Here is a 14293-nt window from a genome sequence, read left to right as displayed (position 1 = left end):
CCCCTTTGGACAATGCACCTGTGAGACTAATAGACTGGACTGTGCCATGGACATTCCTCCACCATCACCCCTGACCATTTTACAACCCCCTCTATTATTGAGCACTTAAATAAACCCCCTTAAAGCACAAAACAATCTGGAGTCTGTCTGTGATTTCGAAATAGTGTATTAGCAATTACAGTGACAAAATGCTCTTTCAATTGTAATGTCAACATACCTATGTCACACAGCTCTAGTCCATGAGGAAACAAAGCAGATGTCTCACAGTGGGACCCACATCTGTGAAATCGTAAGGGAAAGTGACAACTCATTGACCATACACTGGGTGAAAAGGACAGACAGTAGAGAGGTAGTAGTATTAAAGAACATGTAGTAGGCAGGTTTGTCTTCTTACCTGTGTCTCACTGGAAGTATTGCAGGATCACAAAGTTCCTGTTGTCGATGTCCTCTTCTTCTGCTTCCTCGTCTTCGTTGTCCACAGGCTCCCCAGCTGCCACAACACCTCCATCTGGAACATCCTCCTGCAGAAAAGGCACCTGTCGTCGCAAAGCTAAGTTGTGAAGCATACAGCAGGCCACGATGATCTGGCACACCCTCTTTGGTGAGTAGAATAGGGAACCACCTGTCATATGGAGGCACCGGAACCTGGCCTTCAGGAGGCCGAAGGTCCGCTCTATAATCTTCCTAGTTCACCCATGGGCCTCATTGTAGCATTCCTCTGCCCTTGTCCTGGGATTCCTCACTGGGGTCAGTAGCCATGAGAGGTTGGGGTAGCCAGAGTCACCTGCAAATGTCGAGGGACAACTGTTAAACACACACTAACCCTTAGGGACAACCCCAGACCCAGACAACTATCCACACTGTATACGGTCTATGTCCTCACCTAACAGCCACACACGGTGCCTCTGGAGTTGCCCCATCACATAAGGGATGCTGTTATTCCACAGGATGTAAGCGTCATGCACTGAGCCAGGGAATTTTGCATTAACATGGGAGATGTACTGGTCTGCCAAACACACCATCTGCACATTCATCGAATAGTAACTCTTCCGGTTTCTGTACACCTGTTCACTCATGCGTGGGGGGACCAAGGCCACATGTGTCCCATCAATGGGACCTATGATGTTGGGGATATGTCCCAGGGCACAGAAGTCACTTTTCACTGTAGGCAAATCCTCCACCTGAGGGAAAACGATGTAGCTCTGCATGTGTTTCAGCAGGGCAGACAACACACTGGACAACATGTTGGAAACATAGGCTGGGACATCTCTGATGCTATGGCCACTGTTGTTTGAAATGACCCACTTGCCAGGAAATGGAGTACTGACAGCACCTGCACTTGAGGGGGGATTCCTGTGGGATGGTTGATAGCTGACATCAGGTCTGGCTCCAACTGGGCACACAGTTCCTGGATTGTTGCACGATCTAGACTGTAGGTGATGATTACATGTCTTTCCTCCATTGTCGACAGGCCCACCAGCGGTCTGTACACCGGAGGATGCCGCCATCTCCTCACATGCCCCAGCGGCCGGTGCCTATGAAGGACAACAGGGAGCACAGAGTCACCCAACTCAGAGGTACGTAAACACAGCTTACACAGAAAACCATTCATAACCCAAATTTTGCCTGTATGAGTGTTGAGGCAAGGCCTAGGTATGTGTGACGCAGTTAAAAATAAAGCCACATAGGCCCCTGAGATGGCGGCTGCCTGACCTGTAAAGTGGGACAATGGGATGTGAGGTAACTGCGCTGGCGTTGTACACCGTCACGGTAGGCGGTCGGAGACTGCAGCGCAATTCTGCATTGGTTAACATTGGACCCTATGGGTCCCAGGAGCCAATGACGATGTACGCCGGCGGTGACGGTACGCACCGCTGCGGATGTGACTGCCATTTTCTATCTGTTCAATCACTCGATACCTGATCTTCGACAGGAGAGGACCAACACTGCAAGTGCTGCTGTGATCCCAGTCTGGAAGAGACAATGGCTCGTGCATCTGGGGAAAGGGCCCCTTCCTTCAGCACGGAGGAGTTGAAGAAACTTGCGGATGGGGTCCTCCCCCAGTACACGCTACTCTACGGTCCTCCAGACAAACAGGTAAGTACACTGTGAGCATGCTGTATGGGCAATGCCTGTGTGGAGCGGTGTGGATGAAAGATGGGGGGGAGAATGAGGCATGCATGAAACGACAGTGATTGCATGTGCCACATGGCAAGGATAGGGATGCGGTCCAATGACTGAGACGGTGCAGTTGGTAATAACTTCTCTTTTTCTCCTGTACAATTCATGTACGTCAGCGCCCACCAGAAGAAGGAAATCTAGCGTGCCATCGCCAAGGAGATCCGGACCCTGGGGGTCAATCACAGAAGGAGCACCCAGTGCCGGAAAAGATGGGAGGACATTCACCGCTGGAGCAAGAAGACGGCGGAGGCCCAGCTGGGGATGGCCTCCCAACGTGGGGGTGCCCGTCGCACCATGACCCCCCTGATGTTCAGGATCCTGGAGGTGGCGTACCCGGAGTTGGATGGGTGCTTGAGGGCATCACAGCAGCAACAAAGGGGTGAGTACACTCTCAATCTGCTGATTCAGCGCGCAGTGGAGGTGTCTGGGTGGGGAGGTGGGCTGTGGGTTTCCCTAGGCAAGGGCGAGTGTGCTAGTTAGGTCCCCTTTTTCAGGCAGACCGTGTGGCACCCCACCCCACCTGGGTACAGTGACAACTACACCTAGTCAGGCTCCTGTGATATCCATATGTGCAGATATCGGCCATAGCCTTGTAGGCCATGTGCCAGGGATTGAACAGTGGACTCCAAGTGCGGCGTAGTGCAGGGGGGCTTCTGTGTCTGTCATGTCCGCCAACGGTAGCGGTAATGCATGCACTCAACATGTCTTTCTTCTGTCCCCCCCCCCTATTTGTGGTCTCCCTGTTCTTGAGCGCATTAGCATCATCAGGCGGAGGAGCAGTGGCACTGGAGCAGGAGGGAGCTGCATCCCACATTGCCCTGGAGGGTGACACTGGAGTGATTTCACCAGTGGGACGGAGGGCAATGGGAGCTCCACGGCGGGGACAGGAGCAGACACCAGTGATACGGACTCGTCCTCTGATGGGAGCTCCCTTGTGGTTGCGGGCCCATCTGTGCCCCCCGCATCTACAGGTACAGCCGCCACTCCCCCTCCAGCACCCCCCTTCCAGCAGCCCCTCAGCCTTTGCCCCGTGCCCTCTCACCCAGAGAGAAACTGCTGCTGGTGTAGTAGGAGACATATTTGGGGAGATAATTCCTTCAGTGGGAGTTATCTTAAACTCCATAAAGATTTGAAAGTTGTCTACAATTGTGGATAACATGCTGACAAACTTTTCAGGAGCTAAACTTCTGATGGATACGGAACTTGCTGCGGAGAGGGCTATGACTCTTCAAAACAGGCTTGCTTTAGACATTCTTTCAGCGAAAAATGGCAGAGTTTGTAAGATGCTTAATGAGCGTCATTGTTGTGCCTATATGCCAGATAATAGTAATGAGATTAGAAGTATGCTTACTAATTTAACTAGAGATATACGGACTTGAAGGAATTGAAAGAACCAGGTGTTTGGGAAAAGGTTGGCAAGGGATTTGCTTCAGTGGGAAATTGGCTTAGTAACATTTGACATGGGATATTGTCTAAACTAATACAGGGGATGTTGATTGTTATAGCTTGTTTATTTGGATTGTGGGTGGCATGTAACATTAGCAAAAGAATAAAATTGAAAATGGTGAAAAATAATAAGAGGAGGGAAGAAAAACCAAATGAAAAATTGTACAGGGCAAAATATAAGGGGAAGCAAAGGAGGCATTGTTTGAGTGTGTTTTTCAAAAGCAATATTAACCTAAAACACTTGGAATATATTGTGTGATGAAGCTGTATAGAAAAATGTGCCCACGTGGAGTGGCTACGAATGTATACGAAGACTAATGAATCTTATTAATGCTGAATTAATTATGTACTAATTTTTGCAATTTGTATTAGCATATCATAATTAGAGTTATGTATTAGAAGTTGATTATTAAATTTGAAGGCCTTAGCTTAGCGAGGGTCTGGGCCTAGCTGCCTGGTCCCATATTAAACTGTATTTTTCTAACGTACAATGTGCTGCTTTCCTGAAGGACACAAAGCTGTACTTTTCCAGAAGTTAGATGTGTGTAGCCGTAGTAAATTATTTCTCATGAGACCCGACTTGCTCAAGGAGACATTCTTGCTGAATGCAACAGTGTAATTCGTAACAGGTGCAAGGCTGCCTGGAGTACGAGGAAAACAATGGAACCACTGACTGGAGTGTAAAGTGTAACTTTTCTTACCTGACATTCTAACTGATGAAGACGTCAATAACATGGACCAATCAGCGACATGAGAACTGTGGTTTGTGGAAAATTCTGGTGAAGTGTGTGGAGAATTATTGGACAGAGATAACGATGCACCAATTATTATCCAATGAGGAATTATGAACTAATTAGGTAGATTTGATTTAACGGAGTGACCCAAGGAGAGAAGACTCAGACACCTTTTCGAGAGCAGAGACACACAGACACAGAGACCTTTCACTTTTGTTTGTCCTTTACCTTTAAACCATCCTCTACTTACCCGATACTTACTTCTCCTCCATATGAGGGAAGAGTCCTATTCCTTAGCTATGCTATAATGAGACTTTGACCCGTTCTATCTCTGCTGATGGTGAATCGACAGATGTCCTGAGGATGAAGACTGACACTGCTTGCTGATCCGTTGGACTGGTAACTATACAATGCAAAATTGTAATTGTCTGTTTGCCTTTCCTTTCTAGGTACCAACTGCTACTTGATAGAGGCCATAGTTTAGGTGTTTTCTAAATTCGTGTTTACTAAATTGTTTTGCATGAAGCCCAACATGCTGATGCTAATTCGAGGTTAGTTAAGGTGTTCACAAAGAATCTGACGTAAATAGACATATGACTGAGTTCTAGCTTTTTTGAATCATGTACTAATGATAATTTGCCAAGTTGATACATATTGATGATGTGCTGATTACTAAATGATCATAATCTATGTATTATTTAAGTTGTGTTCTGATTGTCAAATAATAATGGTTTTGATGAGCTTATTGCTATTGAGACTAACAAACATGATATCAGATTGTAACAAATAGGGAAATAAATATCCTAACACTTAACTAACTTGTTGTGGTTATTCGTGACTGAAGGGCCATGGTGTGTTTAACTCATTGATTCTTATTAAATGTTATTGATTAGCTTGTTGATTAGCTACTGTGATTATTGATTGGGTTACTGATACATTGATCTGTGATGCCAAAAAGACATCTCGTCTTGGGAAGTCCCCGAACGTGGTCCAAAGGTTCATCGACCTAGGCGTGTCTCCTTGTAAGTTCACTTATCAAGGCTCTGACACGATATCAAGGGCGACTCATTTTTGCTAGAGCAACTGGATTAAGCAGAGAGCAAACCCTCCATCCTCTGTTTATTCTAATGAAATATAAATGGGTTGGAGTGACTCGAAAGATCAAATGACCTCTCAAAGATTTGGGAGGAAAAAATAATAATTGGTTTCCAAGATGCCTGGTTGGCAGGTGAAACACTTAATCAAAGTGGCTTCATGCAATTCTCAAAACACCAAACCAACGTGGATGTGGGGGTTTTAACAAGAGGTTTGTTGACAATGATCTTAACAAAATGTGTAAACTGAGCCATTTTTAGACGAACCAACTGTGACTGGACTTTTATTTTGGACATACAGCTGTACAATGGTTATTTACCAATTAACTCATAATTGTGAATATTTATGTATATCGGGGGAGTTGGGTAATGAGGTCCAGAAATTGAATTGTTTTGAAAGTAACTTGGTATCTTTGTTAGAATTTTCAGGAGCTCCTCAACTCATGTTGTTGCGTGATTTTACTTTAGAATTTTCTCTGGCTAAGGTTGATGAATTGTATTGTCAAGCAATCTTTCCAGTTTGCTCCCAGTTAAAGAGTGACTTGTGCTTTGTCAATCGAATAGCTGAGCTAGGACTTGTCTGTTTAAATTGGCATTGCAAGGATCATACCCCGGCAGTTCAATTTTTTGTAACTGAAATTCAAAGATGCCTGATAGGTTACATCTTTACAAGCTTTATGTTTTCAGCGTCTGAAAAAGTTTTAAAAAATGTTACAATTATGGGAAGTGATCACTGGAGTCTTCAATTGGCATTTAATGCAAGTCTTCATCAAGAACAGCTGTGATCCCCATGGAAGTTTCCTTTCCAAAACGCCTGACCACCAGATTAGATGATAAGTAAATGGCTTTATTACCCTAATACCAAGTAATAAAGTCACTTTTATTGGGGATGCTGAGGTTTTTTAATGGTATAGTCAGACCAACGTAGCAGAGGTAAATTTCCTTACACCCCTTATTTTAAAGTGCAACACTCCCACTAAAAGGTTTACATAATCTGTTGCTGCAAATAAACAGCTTTGGTTTGATAGACACAGCCAAGGGTTCAAAAACTGGAAATGAGGAAAATGAGAGGCAGGAAACAGTCTTCATTAGGATCAGAAGAGAGGGAAGTATATAATACAGGTAAAAGGGACTATCTGGCCTTGGTTAAGACTAGCAAATCTGATTATACAAAGCTAACTGGGAAGTAATGGAAAATGCCATACTTGCAGCAGATGTGAAAAGGTTTTGGATGCTAATTCAGAAGGGCTACATGAAGGAAACAGAACCAACAAATTGTTTAGTTCCAGAGGACGTGTGGGTATCCACTTTGGTCAGATCTATAAGGCCAGATGGAGGAAAGTAGAAAATAATTAATTCTCACAGAAGATGAGTTATTGAAGCTCTTAAATAAGGTCTCCCTAAGTAAAAGAATTGATGGCAAGTAGTCACAGGTTTTTCATGGAGGCGTGTGTGAGTACAACAGGCTCAGAGCTCAATACAGAACTAAGGGCCAGATGTAGGAAAAAATCAAATTGCGACTTGCAATTTGCGAGTCTGTGCGATTCGCAAATTGCAAGTCACAATTTGACATGCAGAAAGGTGTCTCAGACACCTTCTGCAACTCGCAATGGGGTCGCAAAGACCCACCTCATAAATATTTATGAGGTGGGTCGCAGTTTGCGACCCCATTGCGAGTATAGGCACTCGCTAACATGGAGGCCTGCTGACGTCAGCAGGCCTCCATGTTAGCGACCTGCCTTTTAAATAAAGGTTTTTTTTTTTTTTGAAGTGCAGCCCGTTTTCCTCACAGGAAAACGAGCTGCATTTCAAAAAATTCCGAAACCTTTAGTTTCGGAATTTTCAGGGCAGGGAGTGGTCCCTTGGACCACTCCCTGCCCTGAAAAAATAATATGGGGTCCATTCACAAAGGGGAAGGGGTCCCATGGGGACCCCTTCCCGTTTGCTAATGGGTTACCATCCACTTCAAGTGGATGGTAACTGCGACTCCATTTGCGACCGCATACGCGGTCGCAAATGGAATTGCATACCATTGCGAATCGCAAATAGGAAGGGAACACCCCTTCCTATTTGCGATTCGGAAATGCATTTTGCGAGTCGGTCCCGACTCGCAAAATGCATTTCTGCATCGGAATCACGCATTTGCGAGTCGCAAACGGCAAATTTTGCCGTTTGCGACTCGCAAAGTGCTTCCTACATCTGGCCCTAAAAGAGCAATCTTGTGTTATCCAGCTCAGTGCATCTCTGTGATAAAAGACAAATACTTAATTACATGGTAAAACACAATAAGAGGAAAAATATCAAACCCATGGGGAAGGGGGATTGATGACAGAGTATGGCCTCCAGGTAAGGCTGCCCCCTCCCCATAACTCTGTCCCCATTCACCTCTCTACCTTACATTTTGCACTCTGGTGTAGGTAATAGTACAGGTGCAGCACTTTCCCCAATGACTTTAGGCAATAATAGCACTTAGTCCCCCACCCTTGTTCTATGTTTTTTACAGCTCTTAATGGCCTCTCACACTTCAGCCCATAATACTCACTCACTGGGGAGGAGGAACACCACCCGCAGTTGGGCAGGTAGCAACTCCTGGCAGGCAAGCACAGTATGCTTGGCATGGTGCTGGAGGTAGGGACAATATGGAGCTGTTTGCAGATGGCATCCCTCTTCTTGGCCTTCATGGATGCAAGTTGGACTCTACGTTCTGGATCGGTTAGAATTGAGGTCAGTTGGATGGGCTTCACCTGGATGAAGCATCTATGCAGTCATCTTTCAGGTGCAAGTCCAGGATCGATGACTCATTGTATCTGAAGTGCTTCTGGGCAGCAGTGGTTGGATCTGATCAGGGGCACTTGGGGATAGTGCCTTGGGCAATTGCCCTGTTGCTTTGGCACTTGTTGACAAGTGCCTGGAAGTAACAGATTTTACTTTCAGCAGCATATTGATAAGTGCAGGTGTTTAGTTACATTCTAAGTCCGTCAGACAATACATGGGTGAATATGTGAGCTTCACAGGTCTCTTCTTCAGTGGCACAGACTACTTGGGAACATACGGGCTGGTATCATTAATGCTTTGTCAGGGTTACTTCAAGCACTTAAAAAGTGTCACAGGTCAGTGTAGATCCCTTCTTCAGCAATGCAGACAGCTCAGGTATACACATGCAAAGGACACTGCCACAACAACATTGTTTTCCCTGTGTTTTAGTATCTTCTTCACAAGTTATAATATGAATACTGCACTGCTGCTAGTATTTTTATTTTAACAAATACACATTATTATTAGTAATGGAAGGCCTGGGAGCACACTACAATGGAAGCACCTATAAACACTAGAAATAGAAATTATCTGCATGTGTGGTGTGCTACCGTTAGAAATTAGGTTTTTGGGTGGCACAGGTATGCACCCTGTCCAAGCAAGAACCACAGTCCTAGTCAAGGTAAGTCAGTTACAAGCCAGAAATTAACCTGCTAACCCTCTAGCAGCTTAGCATAGAACAGTCAGGCTTAACTTAGGAGGCAATGTGTAAAGTATTTGTGCAACACTTAAAACAGTAGGACATTGAAAACACAACTTAGAAAACCCACACCAAGTTAGAAATGTAGATCTTAACTTAATTACCAAAACAAGACCAAAATAGCAAAATAATCTAACAATTAGAAATTGAGATATTACGTTTTAAAGAAAACCTGCAAATGTAGTGCTTCAAAGCTTAAAGTGCCAACCAGGGCTGGTCTTGCTTAAAGCATCAACCAGGGCCCCAAAGTGCAGGCCGACAGCGATGAAGTGTGGGCCAGCTATAGGGACCAACCTTGTCCTTCTAAAACAGTACCTTGTATGGAGCGTTGTGTCAATGTTGAAGATTTAATGCGAGAAACAGAGGAGGGGATGCAAAGGTGATATTTAATTTGATCCACAAAGTCAGGGGATGTGCCATCGTCAAGCCGTGCTATCATCGATCTTCGAGCAGTGATGCAGTATTGAACCCTTTGGATAAAGGTAATTCCTCATCGCTGATCATCGTAGCCAGAGATGAGAAGGCAAAGCTTTGGGGCTAGGGGCGATGCGCCGGTTCTGGAGCCACACAGTTGGTACTGCAATGTCTTTGTCCTCAGTGGCAGTGGTCATGCATCAGCTCATTTTGTGTGTGGCTGTATAGAGGAAGAGCACCAAAGCCCAGCAGTCACCTACCCAGGCATATATTCAGGCAGGCAGGGGTACAGAATGGTTAAAGCAAGAAAATGCCAACTTTCTAAAAGTGCCAATTTCAAACTTGCAACTTAAAATACAACTTTACCATAAGTGGTATTTTAAATTGTGAGTCCAAAGACACTTAACTCAAAATATCTATCTGGTCCAAATTGGAAATTACACTTATAAGATGTAATAAGGCAATCCCAATGGTAACCTATGAGAGAGATCGGCATAGCAGTAGTAAAAAAAAATTTAAGAGCATTTCACTACCTATGCTAATTGTGGATAAACCATTGTTACCAAGTTGTAGGCACAGAACACATACACTTTAGCACGGTTAGCAGTGGTAAAGTGTCCAGGATCCTAAAGTCAACAAAAACAAATACAGCCAAAATTGGAAGGAAAAGGCAAAAAGTCTGGGGATGACCCTGCAGAAAGTGTCACTTCCAAAAGCTACCAATATGATAAGGGCATTTTCTACTGTGAAATTATCTTTTCTGATTTAACCATCTGTTTGTGCATAATGTGCTAGTTATGTTCAGCCTAGGTGTAAAATGTTGTGAGGAAAATGGATGTTACTCAATCTCTTCATTCAATAGCACTAACGTACTTTATTTGAAATATATGATATTGATTTTGTATCCTGCTTTTGCTTAGTGGTTATTATATGTACCCAGTGAATATTTTGTTAACTATAATTTCTTACATTCAGAAGGGGAAAGAGGGATCCCAAAGGGAGCACTTCCTTTTTACAAATGTCTTACCATATCAATTTGGGAGTCTTGCAATTGGATTACAGTAGCCATTTGGTATTTGAGACACTCTCCTTTGAAATAGTGACTCAATATGAAGATGCAATCCCATTTTAAGAGGCATAAAAATGTATAGCCTCTGAAACTTTGATTGCTATATAGAAAAGCCTTATTTTGGGGTTGCAAACTTCAAGTCAGAATGTTTGCAACTGTAAAATAGGTACTATGGTTCTAAAATCTGATACCAAATGGGTGTCCTGTCAGAAATGGAAATTAGGAACATTAGTGAATTCATGGAGGAGCAACAAGAAATAATCACCCCTTGACATTGGAGCTCAGTTAATATATTTTTTATATCCTGTGCTTGTAATGTATGGGGTTCCTCTGGCAGAACCAGAGGTTCATCCCCTAAAGAAAAATTAGTAGAGTTGCCCAGCTAGCCTAACTGATATGATTTTCTTTCAAAGGGTAAGCACTGGGTTCCTTGTCAGGTCCCTTACATGAGGACACCACAGAGGAGAATGCTTCAGCTATGGGTTTCGCATCCTTGGAGGCACCAATTATGAATTTCAAAGGCCTGTTTATCTAAGTTAATATTATATCCTCTGGGGCTTATTTACAAGAAGCTTGCACCACTGTTGCATAGTTTTTTTGATGCAGCAGCAGCACTGTGCTAGCTCCTTGTTCACAAACTGAGTCAGTTGGCCAAATGGGTCACTTTTCCTGGCCCTGCCTTAAACAAAATTTGCTCATATTCGGCTGCATCACATACATTTTAATGTACGCAGAGTGGACATTCCATCAGAAAACTGATGCAGTGCTGTTTACAACATTTCCCTCTTTTGACACTTCTTCAAGATGTGTCATGCATATCCTGTGTGAGAATTCCCACACCACCAAACCCCAAGCATAGGGACTGACGCACTGGCTGTAAAACAGGAATCTGACCATTTGAAGTCACTTCAAAACTGAAGGATGTCTGTTTTGCACCTCCCCACTGGTTGTAGTAGGTCTACAGATATGCCAATCATGTTGTAGGAGCCCTTGACCAACCTGGGACCCTATGTTCATATCATCCACTGCAGCAAGCCAATGTGACGTTGTGTACTTTTTGCTTGGGACAGGCCAAGATTGTAATTTCTCCAAGAAGGAAAGGGTCCCTGGGTCAGGTCTGCGTATTCCAAAGGAAAAAGGGTAAATACAAACATATGGTAGGTGATACATGTATTTCCATTTCACTTTTCAATGTATACTCATTTTCACTTACATTACACTGTCACTCACTATGTAACACTTACTCTGGGCTTCGCATACAAATACGTAGATTATGGCCACTGTTATGTGACACATAGCCATACTTAGTATATTACGTCTTGCATCCAGGACCAATGTAAAAGTGTAGATGGTGATATTCCACCATTTTACACTCTTTTACATTAGTCCTCACACATTAGACTCAATGCGTTATTCTTTACTAATGCATCTCCTCAATTTTTGATACATTGCTGAAGTTGCGTTAGTTCTGATCCCAACTTCAGCAATGCTTCAGTTTTTAAGTCTTTGCCCCGGTTGCCTCAGTTTTTCGGACACATCCTGGAACCCGACGCCGTAGAGCTCTGTGTTGTAAATACAACTCATCCATTGTGCTGTAAACTATTTTGTTGCAGCGTAACTTTTTTTGAGGCATCACTGCCAAAATGTAGCGACACATCAATCCTTGTAAATGGGTCTCCATGTCTTAAGCACATAGAACCAAATCCAATTTTATATCTTTTATTTTTTTCCTCATCCTCTTGAATTTGGCATAAGCAAATCTAATCTTGTTTAATCAAATGGAGATTTTCCTTGAATACATTCAGTTGTTAAACTTTTTTTCAAAGGGCTTTTGTAATTTCTGCTGCACAAGCAGAGTCCTGTCTTTCAAGAGTAACCTCTTTTATGGAGGCATTATTATTTGTTGTTTACAGTCAGAATACTTATTTTGCTTTGTTGTTTTGTTGGATACAAAATAATTTCTTCCCTTTTACAAGGTGTTCTAAGATCTCACTGTTGGGGTGGTTATTAATCTCTTGTTTCTCTTATGTAGATTTCTCTGTCCTATAGGAGTTGGGTTGATTCACTCTTTCTGTCCTCAGAGTATGTGTCTGCCACGCCATGAATAAGATGAACACAGCGAATAGCACTCCTCAGAAAGGGAATGCCATTTCAAGTGAATTTAGTGTTTTGTCATACCTCAATTTGTAACCCCCACAAGCAGGGCTGACTTTAGCGCTGGTGGCACCCAGAGCAACAATCCTTTTTGGTGCCCCTACCCTATGACCACCTCCCCATATTCCCTCACTACCACCTGGCAAAATTGCCCTCCTCTCTCCAGAGACATTCTCTCACATACATTTTGTTTATTTTAAATTGCTGGTAATGGCTAGCTTTACTAATCCACTCAGCTATCCACATAAAATATAGGTCTCTTGTTTACAGCAGGCATATTAACCCTCTGTGCTACTTTATAGTGAGTCATAACTGCCACTAGACAAAACTCCAATCTCTCTCTTACAGGAGCTTTCATCATAAGAGTTATCTTAACATTTTAGTTACTTACTGAAGGCTGGACTCACAATAAACCTTTCAGCAGGTGTTTTTAAATCACAAGTTGTGTAAGTTATTGCTAAGCACAGCACCCCCCCCCTGAGGTCAGCAGCCCCCCAACCAGGTCAGCACCCAGTGCATCCCCACTGGTCGCACCAATCTTAAGTTGGCCCTGCACAAAGTCTTCCTCTCTGTTAGACTTGCATCCTTGGTGTGGTCCCCCCTAACATTTGCCTCTGCTTCCCAGGTTGTTGATGTATGCTAGACTCTGTTTTTGATACTCTGGGCACTTTACCACTGCTAACCAGTGCTAAAGTGCAAGTGCTTCTATGTATAATTTATGTGTAATTGGCTTTTCCATGATTGGCATACTTGATTTACTAGAAAGTCCCTAGTAAAGTGCACTAGAGGTGCCCAGAGCCTGTAAATCAAATCCTACTAGTGGGCCTGCAGCACTGGTTGTGCCACCCACCTTAGTATCTATGTAAACATAGCTCAGACCGGCCACTGCAGTGCCTAAAGCTGCAGTTTTAAACTTCCAATTCGACTTGGCAAAGGTACCCACTTGCCAGGCCTAAGTTATCCCTTTTTATTCATGTAAGGCACCTCTAAGGTAGGCCATAGGTAGCCCCATGGGCAGGGTGAAGTACATGTTAAAGGTGGGACATGCACTTGTGTGGTTTTACATGTCCTAACAGTGAAATATTGCTAAATTCAGTTTTCACTGTTGCAAGGCCTATCTCTCTCACAGGTTAACATGGGGGCTTCCTTTAAACATCTTTAAATTGCAGATTCCCTTTCAGAGCAGATGGGAATTTGGGGTTTGAAGTCTCTGAACTCACTATTTAAAAATACATCTTTTAGTGAAGTTGGATTTTAGATTGTTAGTTTGAAAATGTCACTTTTAGAAAGAAGGCATTTTCTTCCTTAAACCCTTCTGTGACTCTGCCTGTTTGTGGATTCACTGTCTGGGTCAGTTTGACAGTTGGGCTGTTTGTGGATCCCCTCTAGACATTGAGATAAGGGGATCTGGGTTGTAGCCTGCATATCCTGATGAGTCATCTGAACTAGAGTGGAGGGAGTAGCGGTCACCTGCACCTGAATAGGCTGTACCTGCCCTCTCACAATGCAATCTCCAACCCCCTGGTTTGTGCCTGGGGCCTGGCCTGGGCAAGGCAGGATCTTGTGAACAAGAGAGACTCCCCTTTGAAGTTTGCCTAGTCTCTGAAAAATAGATTACTCCAGGGATTCAAGAGGAACCTCTGCCTGGAGAAGAGCTGAGGAGAAATGCTGTCCTGGCCTGGGACTG

Source organism: Pleurodeles waltl, chromosome 2_1, assembly GCF_031143425.1.
Source record: "Pleurodeles waltl isolate 20211129_DDA chromosome 2_1, aPleWal1.hap1.20221129, whole genome shotgun sequence".
Taxonomy (NCBI): domain Eukaryota; kingdom Metazoa; phylum Chordata; class Amphibia; order Caudata; family Salamandridae; genus Pleurodeles; species Pleurodeles waltl.
Note: the sequence above shows the minus strand (reverse complement) of the source record.